This window comes from Typopeltis vanoorti, chromosome 9 (genome assembly GCF_054136105.1).
Source record: "Typopeltis vanoorti isolate ZY-2024b chromosome 9, IOZ_Tvanoo_1.0, whole genome shotgun sequence".
NCBI classification, from domain to species: Eukaryota; Metazoa; Arthropoda; class Arachnida; order Uropygi; family Thelyphonidae; genus Typopeltis; species Typopeltis vanoorti.
Window position 1 is genome coordinate 22187800 of NC_143557.1, and position 23626 is coordinate 22211425.

A 23626-nucleotide genomic window follows, 5' to 3' on the forward strand; every position below is an offset into this window, starting at 1 on the left:
ACTGGAGGAACTTTTTCTAAACATTTTTTCGACCGTTTACGAGTTAGTCGATCTCTCGCACGGGTAAGCGGATTTTTTTCTCCCGGAAACTCGGGTTTTTCGTCCCGTAAACTCAAGAAAATCGACCGTAACATATTCAGACAGTAACACTTTCTGTCAGGGTTAGATACCAAAAGATGGCAGCACTTATTTGCCGGTCTCTTCATCAGTGGCTGCCTATAACTAGTGATAGACATGGGCCAGCTATCTCTGATTTGTTACTGATGGAGATTGAACTGCCCATTCAGCCTCCATAAGCCAGATAGGGTATAAACGCCTCGCTTACTCCCTGTAAGGAAATAAAAGACGTTAGCTGATTTATCTTTATTTGTTTTAAGTACACGTATGAGAATGTCTACGTTGGGTTTCAATGGGAACGTCTTTCTTCGAATATTATAATTCCACAGTGATTGTAGTTTAATGATATTTTGTATTTGAAATCGCTATGAAAATTCCTTACGTCATTCTGGTTTTCAGTACAATAACGAGGTATGAAGTGCTTGTGGCAAGTGTCTAACTTGCGCCCCCCTAACCCAAAAATGACAAAAATTTTGAAAAATTTAAATATACCGGTAACAAGTTAAATTTTACTAAATGCAATATGTTAAATACTTACTATTAACCCCATCAAAATGAGTTTCCGTGTCTTGCAGAAGTATGTGTCTAAAGGGGCGTGTTGCCGAAATTTAAAAATACAATATAAAATAGCAGACTTTTATATCTATTTATTTATTCTTATTTTTTAAATTTTTTATGTTTTGCGCCCCAAACCTAGTTGCGCCCATGGCGGGCGCCTCTTTCGCCACGCCTTCGTTACGGCACTGCCAGTTTTAGTTTTGATCCGGATTTGCAGTGACACAATCTAGGAACAGTAATTATTTGTCTTACAGCACAAGCCAAGAATGGTCAGATTCATAAACACTCCTAACTTTTACACACTCGATTGATTTTTACGAAAGTACCACCAGTAAATAGAGCTCTTTGAACACCTCAAATTCTGTCACAGGCATCGTGAAAGGAAGGAATGCTAACAGATTTCAAGAATGGTTTCTAAATGTTTTTCTACTTCGTTATAATTGGAAAACGTTTTTATTGACTAAATGATAACAGCAAATCCTCCTCCTCCTGCTAAATGTGATTTTATGAATTAGGTATTTACGATTACTATTTAAATTCTTAGTCATGCTGGTTTTCTTTGCAATGGAAGCACTTTGATGACACAATTGGTTAAAAGAAAATTATATCTAGAGTTCAGTTGTTGTGATAATAAACAGTATTCGTGTGGTTTTCTACGATGATTTATTTATTTATTTAATAGAACGGCTTCCTTATAAATGCTCGCCAAAACGTAGAAGTATATTAAAGCGGACTGTAGTATTAATAAAACAATTACGCATTGGGGAAAAAACAAGGAAGTGACTAATTTAATCCAATGTGTTCTAACAGAAATAGGATTTTACCGTTATTCAACTGAAAATATCCCCTCCCCCATTATCTGTTAGGCAATTTAATCTCCTGCTGGTGAGGGGTGCCGTCTCAGCTGGTTGAGTCTCAATAGAATGCTTGTGGTTTGGAAAATTATCTTCACTAATAGTTTTCTTCAAAGCGATGCATGTTGACGTCAAAATTAAGAGCTTAATAAATATTGTCCCTAAATTTACCATACTTTTTGATTATACATTTTAGAGTTTGAGATTTGTAAGTTTATTAAACGAATCACGGCTTAAAATAGGCTGGTCTTCTCTGATAGCTCAAGAAGCTGCGGAAGTCATGGCTTGATTCGGTATGTCTGACCTTTCTTTTCGCTCGTCAAACTTTTTAACTTAAAAGAATAAATATTTTCTTCAATAAAGGATGTAATGGATACGACACGCGCGAACACACACGCACAACCATTTTATGCTGTGAATTAATGTTTCCAATGCTTACTACTAGAATAGTTCGAGTATATTTCTCTTGGTCAGGGGTGATCAGCCAGTCGATCGCGATTTTTGGTCGATCTCTTGTGTATTCCTCCTTACTTACAAATTTAATTAAAACTGAAAACATAACTTTCATTTATCATTATTTTTTATTATTTTTAATTCGCTTTAAGTGTATTGCTATTGTTTATTTATTTTTCATTAAAATTGTCAAATCAGTAATTTTCTTATAAGTCAGGGGAAATGAATTAATTTGGATCAGTGGAAGTCAAACAGTGAGCCGAGTGAATACGATTATAAGCAAAGTGTAAAAACTCGATTGTAGCTTAAATATTAAATATTCCAAAACACATTACATCGATTTTTTACTTAGGTTAAGTCCCATGTGAATATTGTAAAAAAAAAAATAAATAAATAAATAAACTTTGTTTGTCTCCGTATAGTTTGTATTAGATGTTTTTTAAATAACTCTTTTGAAGCTAACTGTATATACTGCTTTAATAAGAATATGTTAGAGTGTTAAAAACAAAGGCATTAGAAAGTTTGTTATTGAAACTTGTATGTATGAGAAAGGCTTGCAGGCTCTAAGTGTGAACATCTCCGAAGTCAGTCAGAAAGAGTTCAAACATCTTTCCGATGGCTGACAACTTACAACCAAAAGAAAGCGGAGGAGAACAAAAGGCGTGTCAAACTTGAAGCTTAAGATGAAAGACTCATACCGATTCTTTGGGGGGGGTTGCCAAACTTCATGTGAGGTCTCAGAGGAGACCTAATAAAAAGGGACTGAAGCAAGCAGAAGGGGTTCCAGTTCCAGAATTGCTGTCAGAGAGGAAGCCGCCCGGTTCAGAGTCGCCGTCAGAGAGACTGCCCGGATCCACGTTTGCTTGAGAGAAGAATTTCCCGCTTCCAGAAAGGAGCTTCTCGGTTCGAGACGTCGCCAGAGAGAGACTACTTCTAGGCCGCAGACAAGGTTTCAAATTGCCGAAAGGAAGAGTTCCAATTGCCGGAGAAAAGTTTCCAGGCCAGAGAGGGATCCAGTTAGAAGTTAGCGGCAATTCTAGCTGTTGAAACGGCAGAAAAAGAAGGCAGTCGTCCAGGCATTTTCGGCGAGCCGAAGCAGAGGAGAAAAGGCCAGGCAAATTTTCCGAAGCACCTTCGCTCGTAAGTTTTTCTTTTCGCCGAGGGAGAGTAACCTTTTGCTGGAGCTCAATGAGCCCACAGCCAGCTACTTTCCCGATGAGATGCAGCCGAGCCAAAATTTCCTGAAGAAGATCTGAGACTAAAGAATTGCCATAGAACTTTTAGTGAAAGACATTTGACTGAATGTGAGATACAGAGCCTTTGTAAGTTCAAAACTTTTATATAATTCCTGTTATAGTTCATACAAGAAAGACTTTTAAGATATATGTTTAATAGTGTTAAGAAATGTCCATAAGAGAATTAACTGGCATGTTACAGGTTGATATCAAATGTGTAAAGATAACTTAACACAGATTTAGGTAACCTCTTTACGAGTAAGCTTAGAGATTAATAAGTAAAATTTTGTAAACTGAGAGTAGGTAACCTTATGTGTTAAAGAAAGTATTTAATGTTGAAGAAAGAAGGTTCTAATTTTTGCTAAAGAGTTTTATAGATGGGTAGAGAAAGCAATCTCCCTAACGTTAAAATTGTGTATATTTCATAGTAATGTAAATAATTGCCATTTGATTTCCTTGTTAAAAGAGTGCTGCATGTTTGTTTATTTACAACTGCACTGTTTCCAAAATAAATCGGACTTGTTGAGCGGGAATCAAAGTGAGTTGGCCAAAGCGTGAAATGAAGAAAAAGAATAGACCACGCCTGTTTGTGAAAGTTTTAATGTAGGAATTTGTGTCAGAGAAAGAGAGAGAGAGAAATCTACCAGCCGTATATTTGAGTTCTTTTTGCTAATCAAAGATATTAGGGGCGCAGTCTCATTTTAAATAAATTTTCTAATATCTTAGGCATAAGCAGGGCTGGTGGAAGTGGGCATGCAGAGCATGCGTTGCATGCGGGCGCCGCTACGAAGGGGGCGCCGCCGCCCGGGGAATGGTTTATAAGTTATTTTTAAGAAACAAACTTTTTATCATAAAAACAAAAAAATTCTAAGAATGATCAATATTAAAATAAATAAAAGCCGAATACACCGAATAAAAAAAAAATTGTATATTGCCGCCTCTTTGATCAGCCGGCTGTTTACAATTTTGCAGCGAGAGGCCTAAATGCTTGCCTGCTATTAATTTACAGAAACTAACACATCGTTAGTCTCTGTAAATTTAGAAGATCTAGGTGAATGGGGAAATATTGATGCAAAATTATGAGTTGTTTCAATTGAAATGGGACCTGTTCAAAAGAAAAATATAATCTATCCCAGAGGTACATATGGTCGTAAATTTGGCGACACGTATTATAACAGAAAAATTGAAAACAGGGAGCTCTTGCCAAGAACATGGCTCACTTATTCCGAAACTTTAAATTCTGTGTTTTGATTTTGTTGCAAACTTTTCGCATCTACTGAATCAAGTGGTCTTGTAGAAGATTATAACGATTGGGGAAATGTAAGTACAACTTTGCATAGACATGAGACTAGTTTAACTCACATGAAGAATTTCTTAAAATTTAAAAAACAAAACCACTATTGACTGTCACACTCAAAGCATGTATGAAATGAAAAAGAAACATTGGACGAGTGTTTTAGAACGCTCGATTGAAATTATAAAATTCCTTGGTAGCCAAAATTTAGCTTTTCGCGGATCATCTGATAATTTATATGAAAAGAATAACGGCAATTTTTTTAAAATTAGTCGAACTGTTTGCGAAGTTTGATCCCGTTATGGAAAATCATGTTGAAAAGGCCCTACAACGAAACAATAGAGTACACTATTTGAGTAAAGACAGTCAAAATGAAATATTGGAAAGTATCAATCAGGGATGCAATTTTATTATCAATTCGAAAATCTAATTATTATCCCATAATTTTAGACTTCCCACCTGATGCAAGTAAAACAGAACAAATGACCATTATTATTCGCTTTGTTTCCTGTGACAATCGAATTTTCAAGATCAGGGAAAACTTTTTAGGTTTTGTAAATATATCAGATTCCACAGGACGTGGTTTATGTGCAACAATAATGGAACAACTGGAAAAATGGAACATTCCCTTTGAAGACATGTGAGGTCAAGGGTATGACAATGGGGCAAATATGAAAGGGAAAAAATATGGGCTCAAAAATTTGCTTTTGAACCAAAATCCTCGAGCAGTTTACGTGCCATGTGCTGCTCATACTCTAAATTTAATCATTAACCAACGATGCAGCTAAAGTGAATGCAGATACAATTAGTTTCTTTGCAATTATTCAAGAAATATACAATTTCTTTTCATTCTCTTACAAACGTTGGGCAATCCTTTTAAAGTTCGTAAAAAATTAACATTGAAACAGCCATCAAAAACGCGATGGGAAAGTAAAATTAATGCACTCCGCGTTAGGCGAAATTTACGATGCACTTTTTGAAATTTTAAATAATGAAAATTTTAATAAAGAAACTCAGCATGAAGCACAAACATTATGTGCTAAAATAAAGAACTACAAATTTATTTGCTCTCTTATAACTGGGCATGATTTACTTAACAGAAATGTTAAGTAAATCATGTGAGTAAAATGCTTCAAGACAAAAATATGAACATTATACTTGCTTTAGAATCTATCGAAAACTTAAAAATATTCTCACAAGAGTATCGATCAGATACAAATTTTAAAGACGTTCTAAAAACGGCAAAATAACTGAGTCAAGAGGTGGATGGAGAACAAGAATTTAAAACTGGTACGGAAGTTCGACGACGAAAGAAGACACGACAATTTGACTACGAGCTTTATGACGAAACGCCACAATCGCCAGAAGATAAACTTAGAGTGAATGTGTTTGCTACACTTCTAGGCGTTGCAATGAGTTCGTTAATAGAACGTTTTGAACAACTAAAAACATATTATGATAATTTCAATTTCTTGTATAGATTACTACAAATTAATAATGAAGATTTACGAAAAAATTGTGACGATTTAGATATTCTCTTGAAGGACGGCGACAATAAAGATGTGAATGCAATAGAACTATATGACGAGTTATGTGCATTCCGGGATATTTTTCGGAAGGATAATTTAAATATTCAAAACTTTTTCGATATTCTTAATTTTATTGTGTCCGATAATTTATCTTTCCCTAACTTTTCAATTGCTTTAAGAATACTATTAACCTTACCTGTTAGTGTAGGGAGCGGTGAACGTTCCTTTTCCAAGTTGAAATTGATTAAAACCTACTTAAGAACAAGCATGTCACAAAAAAGCTTGTTAGTTTGGCGTTAATAGCAATCGAAAATGATAAATGTGCGGAATTAGACGTTAAGACCGTTATTTCTAATTTTGTGAATATGAAATCAAAAACCCTAAAATTTTAATTAAAAAAATTTCAAGTATATTTATGTAATTTAATTTATTTTCTGTTATTCTGTAAAGATGTTATTTTTTGAATACTTATATTAAATGTTCTAATTATTTCTGAATTCTTTTCTTATTTTCTCATCTATCTTGAGTTTCTTTTATTTTCCTAAAAAAAGTTCAACTTATAAAAATCATTTAAAAAATTTTATAAGTTAGTAAGAATTGAGTAACTTGTAAAATGCAAGAATTTTTTAAACTTTAGTTCAAATAAATTTTAACTTTAATTAAAATTCATTTTAATTTTGTTAGCAATTCGGGTCGGTGAGAAGGCTATAATCCCTGTATCATTATATTCAACGATTAAAGTGAAGTGGCTTTATCAAAATTTGCTTTAACTTTTGAGAATTTTTTGAATATTCGGGTGTTTAACGATTATCCTGCCTAGTCACCCCCCCCCCCCGGTTCGTTACATTTAGCGAACCAACGTGTGACTGTTCTGTCAAAATTTATTTAAGAAATTTCAAATAATTTGAATTTTTATTATCGTAAAAGAACCACACACACGCCCGGATCGTTTCAGGGGCGCTTAGATAGAAATTGCATGCGGGCGGCAAAGACCCTAGCACCGGTTCTGGGCATAAGACTCGTAATGCGAAAAGTAGATAAACATATCACGTAATAAGATAAACAAGAGAGATAGAAAGTCGCACAGCAAATTAGAATAACGGAGAATAAAGTATAGAGTAAACACATCACAAATAATTAATAGAAATTACAAGTATACAAATCATCCAAATTACGAATGATCATTTGGATGATTGTCTGCGATTGGCCACTTCTTCATATCAACTTGACTATGAACGTATTGCGAGGTCCAAACAATGCCAAATTTCACATTCACTTTTTCTTTTTTTAATCAACCAGCATTTCCTGTAACTTGTGAGTTTCTAATCAAGCTGTTGTTTTTTCTAACTTTGGTTTTCCAAAATAGAGAAATAAATATTTTATTCCAATAGATTTGTTTGTTTTTTGTTTATAAATACACAAATAAAGTTTTTAGCTGTGTATATTTTTTTAGTTGTTTATTTGTGCGTAATCAGATATCAGGTTGGGGGGACGGGATCTATATAAGAGAGTAGATCGCCGAATAACTTTTTATAGAAAAGTAGCTCGCGTAGTAAAAAAGGTTGAACTCCACTGCTCTAGGTCATAACTATCAAGGGGAAATGTCATATAATCTCTTGTTTATTGTTCTGTCACTACAGGAGGTGTCTGTTTAGCATACCTTCCGGAAAACTCTTATTTTTAAAGGTTTGTTTGTTTAGTTATTTTATATGCTTTTGTCTAAACGGGAAAAAAATCACTGGTTTCGTATTAATAACACGTTATGAAAGACAACAATAACAACAGAATAATTCTTATATAATGCAGTAAATAATCGTGAGAGAACACAATTATTTTCAATCTCTCTCTTGATTGGATCATTCTAATCAAAGGACTTTCATAGAATACTTCAGACTGTGCCACGTAAGAGGAGTCATGAAACAGAAGTGGCAGATTTTAAAGTTTTTCAGAAATACTTCGAGCTTAGTAAGCACAATGCCAAAAAAGTGAATCATTCGCTATCTATTAAAATTATGGACAGCATGACGAAATGACAATGAAAAGCAGTGTAACTTTTAATTAAATCACTTTCAAAATGTCAGATATATGTAGACCGGAAGGAACGTTTAGCTGTAGGACCGCAACAAAGTGGCTTTAGCACATTTTTGAGCTGGCAAAGTTGATGCTTTGTACACAGTGTTTTGAGTAGCACAGCTGTGTGCATTTTACGTTTTTTCAGTGCATTTTTTCACCTGGATGTATACACTGATGGTGTAATTATTTAAAAATTACTTTGACGGCATTTTAAACCTTGGCAGTGTAATTAATGTTTGCTTAATTAATACCAACTCCGTTAATCTTGCATTGAAAATTTCGAAAATGCAACAGAAAAGTAAGAGAGAAGGAGCAGGTGGCAAGAAACAAAAAAGGAGGTATCGCTGACCGATCGATGTTTTAATGTTATAACATTTTTTTCAGATTTTTTTGCTTTCTTAATCCATTATGCAGATGAGCGAATGACGAGAATCACAAGCACAAGGAGATAACATCATTTTCAAACAAAAATCTCTTGACTTCTTTTTAATTCGCGCATTAAAAATTCAAATAGAGAATACCTTCATTTGAAAAGCCCTTATGAAGATTCTTGGCCTACTGGATGGATTCGAATCCAATGGCTTACCAACTGAAGTAAGCAACTGTTGTAAGGTTCTAGTTACTGTGCTAGAACTGTAATAGATCCACTTTCACAGATATGTCACATGATTTACGAATTAATCATTACGTGTTGGTTTCATGCTGTTGGCAAGTTTTGAGAATTTTATTTCCGTGTTTTAGCATTGCGTAAAAGTAAAAGATCCTTGTTAAGCAGAAGCCACTAATCACTTGCATGACTTGTTGGCTTCCTTGTACCATTAAAATAGTAAATGACATACTCGGAGTTTTAAATATACCCGAAGAATTAAACAAAGAGAAGAATTATACGAGTGGGAAATATTTACAGCAGAAAATTAACATCAAATGTATTAGTTACAACAAGCATAAGGTTGTCAACGACTTTAGTGCCTTAGCGGAGCAATTCGAAGAACGGCAGCACATTGTTTCTTTCGATTGGATTAAAATAGAAATTGAAGGCGATAACTCCGCGATAAGAAGGGAATTGGAAGAATTATTTAAAGCTGAAATAAACGATTTGAAGTCATTGCTGGAGCACAGGATTTTGCATGCATTCAGGATTTAAAGAACAAAGTCGAATGCGATGAAAACCTAATCAAAGAGTTGTGCACTCGCAGAAATAACAAACGAAAAAGAAAATACTGAAAGCTCAAATGAACCAATTGAAATGGGAAGTCAACGAAATTCAGCAGTGCTCCACCACGTTGAATAATATCAAAATAAACGGTTTACCAGAAGCTCGTAATGAAAATATGCATACTTATAACTGAAAAATCGGTGAATCCACTTGGAATTAAAAGGGAAGACATCGTGCACGCCCATAGAATACCCACCAGCAGAAAAACAGACATCATGCCAGTTGTTATCCAATTAGTGAGCAAAACTATTAAAAGCAAATGGATAGCGGAGGCAAGAAAACGCAACAAGATTAAAGCCCAACAGTTTGATGAACAGTTAAAACCGGTGCTCGTCTATATAAACGACCACTTGACCAAACTTAATAAGCAACTTCTTTACAAAGCAAAGCAAAAGAGAACAAGTGGTTCAGTCAAGTATGTATGGGTAAGAGACGGTAAGTTGTTCATGAGAAAGGGCGGCAACACAAAAGTGATACGGATAAAAACAGTGATGAAGTAAATGGACTTAAGAGAGCACATGAATAACTTAGATCTTGGTGCAACTGTAAAAAAAAAAAAAAAAAAAAAAATTGTGAATGTGAAAAAAAAAAAAAAAAAATTTGGACAACGCTGTACTCACCACACAGCCTCTTCATGTTGAGATCAATACACGCTGTGAAATCGAGGGAAAGAGTTCTTGTTTGTTTTGAAGTTTATGTAGTCGTCATTTTTCAGTTAATTTTTTATCTACTTGCAATTATTGTTGTATAGCAAAGTTATTCCAGCACTAATGATATTGTCCTTGTTTTTACTTGTACTCTTAAAATGGAAAATATGTTATTATATTCAGTAAAAAAAAAAAGACTGTACTATGATATAATTATATCGAAAAAATAAATAAATAAAATAAACTGAATTATTTCTATTTTCATAGAATATCCCTTTTAGAAAAGTGGCTGTATGTGTCAGGGTGGCCGAGCGGTCTAAGGCGCCAGACTCAAGGATGATTTTCCTTCGTTTAAACGACTGTGAATTCTGGTCCACGAATGTGGGCGTGGGTTCGAATCCCACTCCTGACATTAATTTTTTTTCCTCTTCTATATTCATTACTCGAAAATATTTTTGTTGATATTTCTCCGAATACAACTAGGCTTTCTTTTGCGTTTCTCTTTTACATATTTCGAAACATTCTTAAACGAACAAAAGTTCGGTACTTTAAGAAATAAAAAATAATAATAAACATTAGAAATAGCAATATATTATTCAAACTGCATACATTTTTTACGTGGAAGTTGAATAGCACACAACGCTGACTTCAATAACTATTCTTGCTCTAAAGACTAGCACAATTAATTTTCTTAAAAAATTTCAAAAACAATTTAAAAAAATTAGTATTGAAGTCAATGCTTTCTTTGCAAAAGCTTTTCATGGTTGTTTGCAACCACCGATAATAAGTTCTGCTGATTTAATCAACACATTACTAATTAATCTGCTGCCATAATATGCTTATGAAAATATAAGAACAATGTAAATACGGTGCGTTATTATTATTATTTACAATACAATACACAGTTTATTATTCTCCTCACGTATACATACTATTTATAAATATACAATTCAAGTATTATTATCATATTTTATCGGTTTTTACATTTATTTTTGACTGATTATTTTTTTTATAGGCAAATAAGAATATTTTCCTTATATATACAGAGAGAGTAAGATACATTATAAGATGATGTTCGTAGTTTATAAAAATGTTTAAAATAAGTTAATGTGTTAACTTATTTTACTGGTTACTAGAGAATTAAATTAGCTGGATACAGTCGCTGCAAAATCGAGTGAGTGTATCTATGAGGGCTCGCAGAACATGGGATATACTTGTAATATATTAGAATCACAATTGGACATGATATATAAGTTATGCTGATCTCTTATAATATACGTTTAAAATAAAGATCAACATTATTTATTCCCATGAGGTAGTCTATGGAATCCAAGTATATGGAGACCCAAATATTTGACCGATTTTTTTTTTTTTTGACTAAGTTACAATTTTGGATATCACTACATTTGTTTCATGCTATTTTATGGTTATTCCGATTTTCTAGCTCCTCATATCGATAGCAATCTGAAATGGAACTCCCACATTACATTTTTAACAAATAAGTTGAGGTTCATAATTAACAGAATATGTTACGTGAAAAAATTTGTAAATGCAGCTGCTTATACTATTCTTGGGTAAATTCCTCACTGCAATGTGGTATCACCTGTCGGGATGATACCACATTGATTACTACAGCAATCTGCTTCCGTTGATACGAATACAAAGCAGAATAATTAGAGCTATAGTCATTACTGAATTTCTTCGCATATTCAACCAACGATCTCTTTGCCATTCACAATATTTTGCCATTACAGAAACTCTCTCTCTCTCTCTATGGTTGTATGTAATAAAGAACGCTGTAAGATTTTCTCTATGTAATGTAGACTATGGTTTAGGCTGTGGTTGGAACTTGCTGGTAGTACCCAAGACAAACAAAGAACATTTTCATCAATTCTTTGAATGCCTAGCAACAAGCAGCTACAATAAACTCCCAATGAAATCAAATCAATAACCTCAGAATATGCTTTCAGAAAAAGATTGAGAAACTACCTCATGAGACTAAGTAATGTTGACTTTTATTTTAAACGTATATTATAAGAGATCAGCATAACTTATATATCATGTCCAATTGTGATTCTAATATATTACAAGTATATCCCATGTTCTGCGAGCGCTCATAGATACACTCACTCGATTTTGCAGTGACTGTATCGAGCTAATTTAATTCTCTAGTAACCAGTGTGGATGTGGCCCTTGGTTACGCACATAAAAAAAAAATTGTTAACACATTAACTTATTTTAAACATTTTTATAAACTACGAACATTATCCGATAATGTATCTTACTCTCTTTGTATATATAGGGAAAATATTCTTATTAGTCTATAAAAAAATAATCAGCCAAAAATAAATGTAAAAAGACAAAAAATATGATAATAATGCTTGAACTGTATATTTATAAATATTATGTATACGTGATGAGAATAATAAACTTTGTATCCAAAGTTTATTATTCTGTTTATTGTGTTGTAAATAATAATAATAATAACGCACCGTATCTACATTGTTGTTATATTTTCACAAGCATATTACGGCAGCAGATTAATTAATTACTAATCAGCAGAACTTATTATCGGTGGTTGCAAACAACCATGAAAAGCTTTCGTAAAGAAAGCATTGACTTCACTGCTAATTTTTAAAATTGTTTTTGAACTTTTTTTAAGAAAATTAATTGTGCTCGTCTTTAGAACAAGAATGATTATTGAAGTCAGCGTTGTGTGCTATTCAACTTCCACGTAAAAAATGTATGCAATTTGAATAATATATTGCTATTTCTAATGTTTATTATTATTTTTTTATTTCTTAAAGTACCGAACTTTCGTTCGTTTAAGAATGTTTCGAAATATGTAAAAGAGAAACGCAAAAGAAAGCCTAGTTGTATTCGGAGAAATATCAACAAAATTATTTTCAAGTAATGAATGAAGAGGAAAACAAATTACTGCCAGGAGTGGGATTCGAACGCACCCCCACATTTGTGGACCAGAATTTACAGTCGCTTACACGAAAAGAAATCCTCCTTAAGTCTGGCGCCTTAGACCGATCGGCCACCGATATTTATTAATTTAGTTTTATTATTATTTTTTATTTATTTATTTTTTAACAACTTTATTATCAACTTTTGCAATTATTTACATCATAATGAATTATATATACAATATATACATTTGTTATTCCATTATTTCAATCGAAGTTTCATTTAATATTATATCATCATGTTATAATGTAGTTGTTACATTACTGTTCTCTTATAATGCCTTAACTTCCATTACCTACACATTACTTTCTATTACATCAATTAAGGTATAATTCAGCTTTTTTTTTTTAAATATACAGTTAATTATATTTACATACCATATATATAATTATATATCACACTTATTATATATTTAACAATCTATATATTCTACAAGATAAATCATATATACATCTGTAGAGCGAAATAACATTCACATGCAATGAAGTAGGAGAGCACTCTTTTTTCCTGCTGTAGGAGATCTGTTCCAAGTGACTCAGGCGCTGTTTCCTCTGATGGAGGTGGAGAGTTAGTATCCTTCCAAATTTACTTCCGATTTGATCCATTTCCACTAGGAGTGATGAAGGTGTCGTTCTGTTGTTGGTTGGAGGGTTCATCTGATGTAAGGTTGGAGGTTAAGTGTGTCCATTCTTCTGTAGTCATTCTTCTGGACTGGACCGAATTGGTGATCTCCTCCTGGATGTAGTGATGTAATTTCGATATTGTTCCGGGACTGTCTTCCCTTCCATACGCTTGGTCGCACCTGCGAGCCAAAATTGCGTACATCGTTAGGATTAGAACAATTGTTTGCACCCTGTTTATATGTTTTCCTTTTAGCCAGAATAACATTTTTTCATTTATTACTTTGATTTCGGGAAGCCATCTTTTAACGGCTTTCCAAGTTACTTCTGCTTCCTTGCAATATAACATTAGGTCATATAGTGTTTCCGGTTCCTGGCAAAACTGACATGTTGCATGCCCTTCAATAGGTATACCTTTAGCCACTATCTACATCTTGGTTGGTAGGCAGGCATGGTGCACTTTAAAGAAGAAGGTTTTATACCTTGGATGTATTGGGAGCTTGAAGACATTGTTTAATACCGGACTGAGTGTGATTTGTCCTCTTCTTAATTCTCTATGTTGTGGTATGGGAATGGTTGTTCTGCTTAGTTTGTAGTAAGCTGCTTTTGTTTTTTGACATATTAAAGTTTCAGTGTTGATGCGCTCTGTTACAAATACGTATCCTTCCGCCATCTCTGTATACATTCTGGGAACTCTTCCGTGAATCTCTGGCATCGTGCTGATTATTCTGTGTGGAAGGCATTTCTGTAGGAATGCTATTGCATTGCATATCCGTGGTATGACTTAGTGTTTGCTGTTTCTGCAGTCTTCGCTCTGTTGATAACTGTTTTTAAGTGGATATTAAGTAGACCCAGACCTCCGGCTTCTAATTCGTGAAAGAGCGTTGTTCTCCTGATCGGTTCGTACCAAGAGCACCAGAAGCAGGTGGCGCACAGCCTGTGGATCTTGTCTGCCCATTGCCCATGGTACGGGATGTTGTTCACTTTGTACCAGATGCGAGAGGATAAATATATGTTGCATATTCGCGCTTTTCCTCCTACAGATAGTTGTCTTGGGCGCATGGTATTTATTTTCCACGCAACAGCTGCGTGGAGTTCTTTCCACTGTTCTTCATACGTTTCTGGGCCGCCTATTTTAACTCCCAGAACAGGTAAGAATTTCTGAGCTCTTATGCCTTGAGGAATCTCAGGGTTCTTTTCCCATTTTCCTATTCGCATGTAATGAGATTTATTTAGGTTTACTTTCAGGGCAGAAGCTCTTGCAAAGCCGTCTAGTAATTTCATTGCCTCTTCAATGGATGTTTCCGTCTCTAGGGTTAATGTGATGTCGTCAGCATATGCCAATATTTTTACTTGGCTCTCCCCGTGAATGTTTGTTCCCTTGATTTCTTTGTTGGAGTTGATCGCTCTGATGACTGGTTCTAGTGCAAGGACGAAGAGGGCCATAGAGAGGGGTCTCCTTGTCTCACTGTGCATTTCATTTTAAAAGATGCGGATAGCTTCCTGTTCACGATTACTTGACTTTCTGCATTCTCGTAGAAAGTTTGCAGCCAGTTCCTAAATTTGGCCCAAATCCCATTTCCTCTACAACTTTGAATATATACACGTGGCTTATGGTGTCAAACGCCTTTTCTATATCCAAGCCTAGTAGGACACAGGGTTTGTCAGTCAGATTGTAGTACTCATATACTGATCTTAAATGAGTAATTGTGTCTGCTATGTTTCTGCCCTTAATTGCACAAGTCTGTGCGGGAGATATTAATTTCTGTAGGTACTTCTGTATTCTATTGGTTACAGGATTTTTGAGATGATCTTGTAATCGGTGTTTAAAAGAGTTATCCCTCTCCATTGCTTTATGTCTTTTAATTTCTCTGCATCTGAAGTTTTCGGGATAAGTGTGATGTACCCTGTGATGAATCTGTCTGGTTTTATTTGTGTTTGGTATATTTCTTGCGTCATTCTCATAAATAAATGCTCGAATTTTTGGAAGTAGTGCTTGTAAAATTCGTTTGTAAGACCGTCTTCTCCTGGGGATTTCTTGTCTGGTAAATGCTTTACTGTTTGCCTGAATTCTGCTGCTGTTATCGGGATGTCAATTTCTTCCGCCTCCTGCTGGGTTATCTGGTATGAAGGGAGGGAATTTGTTTCTGTCCCGTTCCTCGCTTTGTTTTTCCGAAAACAGTGTTGCGAAGTATTCGTGAATAGCATGCAGTAGTTCCGCATCTTCTTGAATAATTTTCCCACAGTAGTGTAAACATTCTATTCTCTTTCTTTCGTAATTCCTTTTTTCGAAAATCCAAGCTGTGGATATTTTGCCCTAATTTTCTATGGTTCTTATCAGGGAGCGGAGCCATGCTCCTTCTATTTCCTGAAGTTGTTGCGCTTTAATTTTTTCTCTAATTTGTTTATTTCTTGTTTAACTTCTGGTTTGGTCCGATCCATGTAGTACAAGCTGGATAGTTCGTTTAGATCTGTCTCTCTTTCTTGGTTTTGCTGGTGTTTTCTTTTAGTGCTAATTTTTATGGCTGCGTTTTTAATTTTTCTTTTGAAGGTTTCCCAGGCTATGATTGGATTGAATATTTTTTCTACGTCTGATATTATATTTTGTACTTCTTTGTTGAATTCTTCATCTTTCGTTAAGTTCTGATTAAATTTATACAGTGGGAAATTTCTGTTGTCGAATTTTGTTCTTTTTTCCTTGTGAGGGGTTGTAATTCTGCTATTACCATGTAGTGATCGCTGAAAGTTACAGGGATATGTTCAACACTGCTCGCAGTGAAGCCTCTGTATTGGGACACGTAAACCCTGTCGATTCTTGAGGCGTTCCCTGGAGCGAAATGTGTGAACTCCTTTTTTCTTGGATGCAAGAATCTGAAGGCATCTGTTAGCCCGCAATCTACAAAGGTCTTGATGTGTCCTTACTGTGGCGCTTGTGACCCTTTCTCCTGATCAATGAAGGGCTGTTCCACGAAGTTCATGTCACCTGCAATTACTGCTATGTTCTTCTGTTGCAGATTTTCTTTGATTATCTGCCAAAATGTTGTTTTTTCTTCACGTTTTGTTGGCCCGTACACATTCATTAAGGTTATTATTTTATTGTCGAGATGTATGTCAACTTCTAGGGTTCTGTGCCTGACAGAGACTTCGTGGGACAGCAGTTGTATGTGTGGTGCCTTTTTGATAAGGATAACTACTCCACCGCTAGAACTACTGCTGGCAAGTTCATTGATTAGGATGTAGTGATGGGCTAGTCTTTTTTCTAATCGTGTTACTGGCTCTGGTGCGTGAATTGTTGTTTCCTGCAGCATTACGATGTCTGGCAATTTTTTGTGAATTTCATTGATCAGAAGGTTTTGGCATTCTTTGGTATTTATCCCGTTACAATTTAGGCTCCTTAACTTCATTTTGGTTCTGATTTGTTCTGTTACAATTATTCGGGTTGTTTTATGTTTTGCTTCTTGCTCTGGTGGTATTTGGCGTGACCTTAATTTTTGTTCTTCGCTGTGTTTTAGGAGCTACGTTTTGTGTTGCTGGCGACTTGCTACTTGTTTCCCCTTGGGATTTCGGATTAGAAGTTATTTGTGACTCATTTGAGGTTTCCTGCTTGTCACCTGTACAGTTCTTTCCACTAATCTCTTCCCTCGGTAATGGCTCAGGGCGACTTTCTGGAATTTCACTTTCTCTGCTTTCCCCCCTCTTATCGTCTGATATAGCCATTTCTGGAGCAGTGGTTTTGTTGCCTTTTTGTAACATTAATTTTTTTTTCTTCCCTGTCTGTTGAAGAGTTGTTGCTTCCTTTGTTATTCTCCCTATTTTCTTCTTTACTTTTGTTAAGCCCATCTGTGTCTTGCACATCCTCTTCTCCGCCTTCTATGTCTGGGGACTCTTTGTTTTGCCTCAATATGGAAGCATACGTGCTACCCTTGAATTGATCTGCTGCATGACCTATGCGGTTGCACTTTTCACATTTCGGCTCATTGCAATGTCTGCGTAGATGTCCGATTTTTTTACAGCGGAAGCAGGATGGCGGTCTTCCTGGGACGACGACTATTCCCATAACCTTTTTCACTCGTATAGTATATGGGATATCGTCAATGTTTGCACCTCGTTGAGTTCTATGACTAATTTTTTTTGTTGCTTAGGACATGAGTCCAGTCATCATTCTTAATTGTTGATATGTTATCCAAAAATTCTATTTTTCCGAATCGTTCAAAGTGGAGAGCAACCAAGTGATTTGGTATGTGGGGTGGCATCCAGTGTATTAAAATTTCTAATTTTCTACATGCGTTTATATTAATAATTTCACAGGTGCCATTCCTCACTTGGATGTTCCCCATGCTGGCAAATCGTTCTTTAACGGTCAGTTGTTTGAACGACAGTAGAAAAAGATAATTGTATTTTAGATGACCTAAATGCCACACATCACTTCCTTTAACTTTGTTTTTCGTAAGACTTTTAATTATGTCCTCCTTGGTGTAAGGACCGCATTTTGCGTCACATTTAAGAATAACAGTTTTAGACCAGTCTATTTCGAGTGGTAAGTTTAGCGATTTTAATAGGTCCTGCGAGTTAAAACCTTCAGACCGATTTTCTTATTCACTATCTGCTTTAAGTTCAATATCGTTATTTCTATTCATTATGGTATTCATATCACGAGATGGTTGAAACCAAAAGGTACTTACAGTTCCTTCTTTGTTAACCTTCGCATTAGCCTGTGAAGCTACAGTTGATCTTCGGTCTTCCTCTGCGGCCTGCAGCTTGGGGGTCGGGGCAAGGGTCACGCGGGTGACTAACAATAGGGAGCACTAGAAAACACGTCTGCACTCTATGAAAGCTAGAGGCACTCTGATATTTATTAATCCAAAGCATCTGTATACATTCAGAATAAATATATATATACAACTATTTACCGATCTCTACAATATGTACATAGCTTGCTTTTCAAAGGAAACGTTTTACATTGATATTGCATTTTCATGTACAACACTATAACATGCTCAGAGTCTATTTCCGCCTAAAGTCCTTTTCATTTCTTTGAGCAGTAATTTTTCTTCATATAGCATAAGTTACATATTGATTTGATACAATGCTGTTATCTTATCTAAGGAAATGAATTGCTATTGACATACATACGATGTTTGTTTCTATATACAATGGTTTTACATTGATATTTTATTTTCATATACAACACTATAACATGCTCAGTGTCTATTTCCACCTAGACTACTTGACCATTCTTTGGGTAGTTACTCTACATATCATACATATTCTTTACATATAATTACTTTAAAATTTGTTTTTGCAGTACATCATTACATGGTTTATTCCGCCATTATTATCGCTTTTGGATTGCAACTCTGCATATACATATGCAGTGTTGCTTTAACATAAAAGAGAGGGTTACATTTTGGCAGAGAGTTGAGATTACCCAGCGGATCAGTAGAGTGTCGTCACACTCTTACACTATATAGACTGTCATTGACATTTTTTGATACATAAAACTAAACTACAACCTCTATAGTTCACAAATATTATGCACAAAAATACAACTAATTATATAAGCGAATGAAATATGTTTTTCATTCACTTATGTATATCTATTTCATCTTTTCGCGTTCTACAAACGGTCGCGTATGGGTTTGTTTATGTATTTATTTATGGTGGGTCCTTTATTTCTATGATTTTCAGTTGTTCTTCGAATTCTGAGATGAGACCTATTTTCCGCCATTGGTGTTTTGTTATTTTGTTTCTGTTTATGGTATCGGTGATTGTTTCTTTTAATATGTTGTTTATTTTCCTGAGTATGTCTGCTCCTGTTTCCCTTCCGAAGATTTTGTCGCATCTGTATGTCGAAATCGAGTACATTGATTGTTGTTATGATGATGATTGCTTTAGTTGTGTTAATTAAACCTTTGTTTAATCAGTATAATGTATGTTCTGTTAAGGGTTCTTTGTGTTTTATGAATGTTTGAACCGTGTTCCATATTTGGGAGGTGTGAGGACAGTACATCATTAAGTGGTGAAGTGTATCTGGTTGGGGGAAAAATGACATCTGGCAGGGTCTTGAAGTGGTATCCCTTTTGCTGTGCACCTTATCTTGGTGGGCAAACAAGCGTGGTGTACTTTTTAGTAGAAGGTTTTTAATTTTGGATTTATGGGCAGATTGAAAGCTTTTTTAGTGCGTTTGATAGTCTTAATATCCCTCTTTCAATCTCCTGGTGTTGTGGTGGTGATATAACCGTGCACGTGAGTTTGATGTGAGTAGTACAGGGGTCACTAGTGACCAAATGCTTCCGGTGGGTGTGGCTTCATGAGTTAGGAATGTCAGGAATTTCCCTGAGGGTATATGTGTCGATGGCTTCGGTTCTTGTGCTTTGGTTCACGTATGGAATTATGGGTGATTTTTTTGGTTCGTGTATGGAATTATCAGTGATGGTAGAGATAAGGATTCGTGTTGTGATTGGTGGGACACTTTAAACCAAATGCTTCCGGTGGGCGTGGCTTCATGGGTTTGGAATGTCAGGAATTTCCCTGAGGTCATATGTGCCAATGACTTCAGTTCTTGTGTTTTGGTTTGCGTATGGAATTAAGGGTGACGGTAGAGATAAGGAATCGTGTCGTGATTGGTGGACACTTCTGACCAGATCAAGATCAAGATAAGATAAGGAATCGTGACGTGAATGTTTGTTGTTATGAGATGTAGATAAGTGACATCATTTGTTAGTTGTAAATAAGTGATGTTGTTGTTTTGAATGGAAAAGGGAGATATATTAGAGATAAGGAATTGTGCCGTGATTGGTGGACATTTCTGACTAGATAAAGATCAAGACAAGATAAGGAATCATGACGTGAATGTTTGTTGTTATTGAGTTTGGAATGATAATTTAATTTAATTATATGCCATGTCACTCAAACATACATTTTTTTTAAACTCATGATGGCGACAGTCTTTCAAGGTTTTCTTAATAATTTAATTATATGCTATGTAACTCAAACATACAGTTTTTCTTCTTCTACAGATGGTTGAACTAATTTTCCAATACATTTTGGGGTATTTCTTTACTGTTAATGGGTGGGAATTCTTAGAGTATGTCGTTATGCCAGGTGTGATTAGGTTTTCTGAATAATTTAATTATAATAGTGTCCTTAATCACACACACAAATGAACACACACACACATACACATTAGACATGAAAAGTCGCCAATGTATCCATGTTGGTACTTTAATATGTATCCTATGATTATTCTTATGAAAAACAAACTATTCAGTATTAGAATTACGCTTATCAAAAAACATACGAACAGGGATTATGCATTACAATTACCAACTGTTATGTTCAAGTTAAAAAAACCCAAAAAACTTACATTTCTTTCCAGAATGGGAACATCTTGGTACTATCTAGGTTTTCTGAATATTCCAAATTGTTGATTAACATATATTCACAGAACACAAACATAAGTCTGAAAAGACAGTTCACTTTTTCATTATAGGTTACTGTGGCTAACATATATTCACACCACAAAACACACAAAACATAGGAGATGAAAAATCTTTCTGTAAATAACCAGAAAAGCTAGTGTACTACTTAATTTACTTTAGTATCCGATTGGTTCTCTGCATTAATTCTTGCCCACTGTTGCCCAAGCTTGGTGGGAAAGTCTATGCACCATTTTGTTTAGGGTAAGTGTTATTTCCAGTTTTCGAATTCCGATTGCTGTTAGAGTATGGAATTCTGACAAGTGAAATTATTATTTTTTTTTCTCAAATTGATTGGTTATTTTCTGTATTTTACATTGAAAGGTCATATTCTAACAGAATAACTGAGCAAAATTAATTCTGAATATTCCAAATTGTTGATTATTAACATATATTCACAGAACACAAACACAAGTCTGAAAATGCCGTTCACTTTTTCATTATAGGTTACTGTGGCTAACACATTCACACCACAAAACACACAAAACATAGGAGCTGAAAGGTATTTCTGTAAATAACCAGAAAAGCTAGTTGACTACTTAATTTAGATTACTATCCAATTCTTTCTCACTGTTGCCCAAGCTTGGTGGGAAAGTCTATGCGCCGTTTTGTTTAGGGTAAGTGTTATTTCCGGTTTCGAATTCCGATTGCTGTTAGAGTATGGAATTATGACAAGTGAAATTATTATTATTTTTTTTTCAAATTCATTGGTTATTTTCTGTATTTTACTTTTAAAGGTCATATTCTAACAGAATAACTGAGCAGAAGAATTAATAAACGTATAAAGTGTATGCGAATTTATTTTCCAACACTGTATATTTCTCATTAAGTTTTATCTTAACGATATCTCTCTTATCCGGTCGCCATTTGTTGTACGTAGGTGAGAAATCGTGTGTTTTGGTTCGAACTCTTGGTTTCCGTTGGGAAATTACCAATATAACTATTAATTTTACCTTCGATTCCTTGTGCTTTTAACCTATTTCTGTAAGTGGAATTTATTTATTTTATTTTTTTTTTCTTTTGCATTAGTAAATTTTAAGTAACTGATATGAGACAAACAAGGTTTTGAACTCTCCGCAGCGTTTTTCTACAGCAATCTTTTTAAGAGTTTTTGTAACGTGTCGTTGGTTTTAAATATCTAATGGCTTTGTAAAATAACCAACCTCTAAGAGTATTGTGACTTTTCAGGTGACATCATCACCACTAAAATTCTAGCTATTAATTTAATACCCGATTATTCCTTTTGCTTCCAAGATATGTCAGTTTCTTGAAATATTTGAGGGCTTGCATGAACAAATAAGACTTTTAATTCAATGAATCAAAAACAATATTCTCTGGTTATTTTGTGGCATGAAATTTCACAAGGAAAAAAAAGAAAGGAAAAAAAATGTTATCCTCCTTCATAAAGTTGTATATAACACATCAACGATGCCCAAGTGTTCATTTAAATTTACACATTTTATTTGAATAAAATATTTTTTACAAATTGTATTAACTGAATCTAACAATACAGAAAATAAATAAATTGAAAAATACATCAAAGGTTCTTCCATGTTTGTGGAATTGCCATCATATGGTTTTGACAATGTGACTCTCATCTGAAAGTTAATTTTTCATTTGGTGAATGTTGGGAATTTATTACTGTAGTAAAATTAAGGGTTGCATATTTATATTTTCGAATCCAATACATATACTTCTGAGAATTATTAAAAGCACAGAATCTTTTGTTATGTTTCCAAAAGCATTTATAAGTACAAGTTATGTTTTAAAGTTTCGGGCATCCAATTTCATTTAAATCAAGAACAGGCCTCCCTATTAACATCGTTAATGTTTTTGATTTTTCTCTTCCTTTCGCAAGTAATATGTGATATTTCCATGTTGATTCTATCATCCAATTTCTTAGTTTGTCCAAAGATAGTGAACCAATTTCCCACTTCAGCTGATGGTTATATTTTATTAACCAAGAATTCTGTATTTTAACTCTTTCAGGTAATTCTTTCCAACTACAAGGTGATTTTGTTAATGCATATCTTACACTAATTCCATCAGAAATACAAATTTCTTTAGGAAATAAATTTCAACTCTTATTCACAAGAAATTGTACATCAATTATAGCAATGATAACTGAAACTTCGTATTTTTCACCCACTGTCGATTTTTCATTATCGTTTTCCTTCATTCTTCTTCTTCTTAGATTACTTCATATAGCACCACAAATAAATAGTTATTTATTATTATTTCACTGATTATTAGCTCTGATCGTATACTTTTTGGTAACTTTCGTTTACAAAAATCTAAACAATTAGAACTTTTCACGAAGAAACTTTCAAAGAATTTGTGGCTCACCAATTATTTTTACATTACCAAACACAAATCACAAAACAGCAGCTGCAGTAGATGAACGATTACCTTAAGTCCAAAGTCACTTGACTCTATGGTATTTTCTTATAGTACTGTTTACACTTATCATACCCTACCCTGACCGTTCCTTCAAAATGAACCTTTTGCGCAGATGACTTAACGACATGTTTTCACATGCTGTTGGATATACTGTTGGTGTGTTTTTATCTTACTTTATG

General features: G+C 34.5%; 1 non-coding gene across 1 annotated transcript; it reads left to right on the plus strand.

Annotated features, from left to right (window-relative positions):
* Positions 1-10273: 10273 nt before the first annotated feature.
* TRNAL-CAA (transfer RNA leucine (anticodon CAA)) lies at positions 10274-10388 on the plus strand. Its single transcript has 2 exons — positions 10274-10311; positions 10343-10388. It is a non-coding gene; the product is annotated as a tRNA-Leu (tRNA).
* The last annotated feature ends 13238 nt before the right edge of the window (positions 10389-23626 follow it).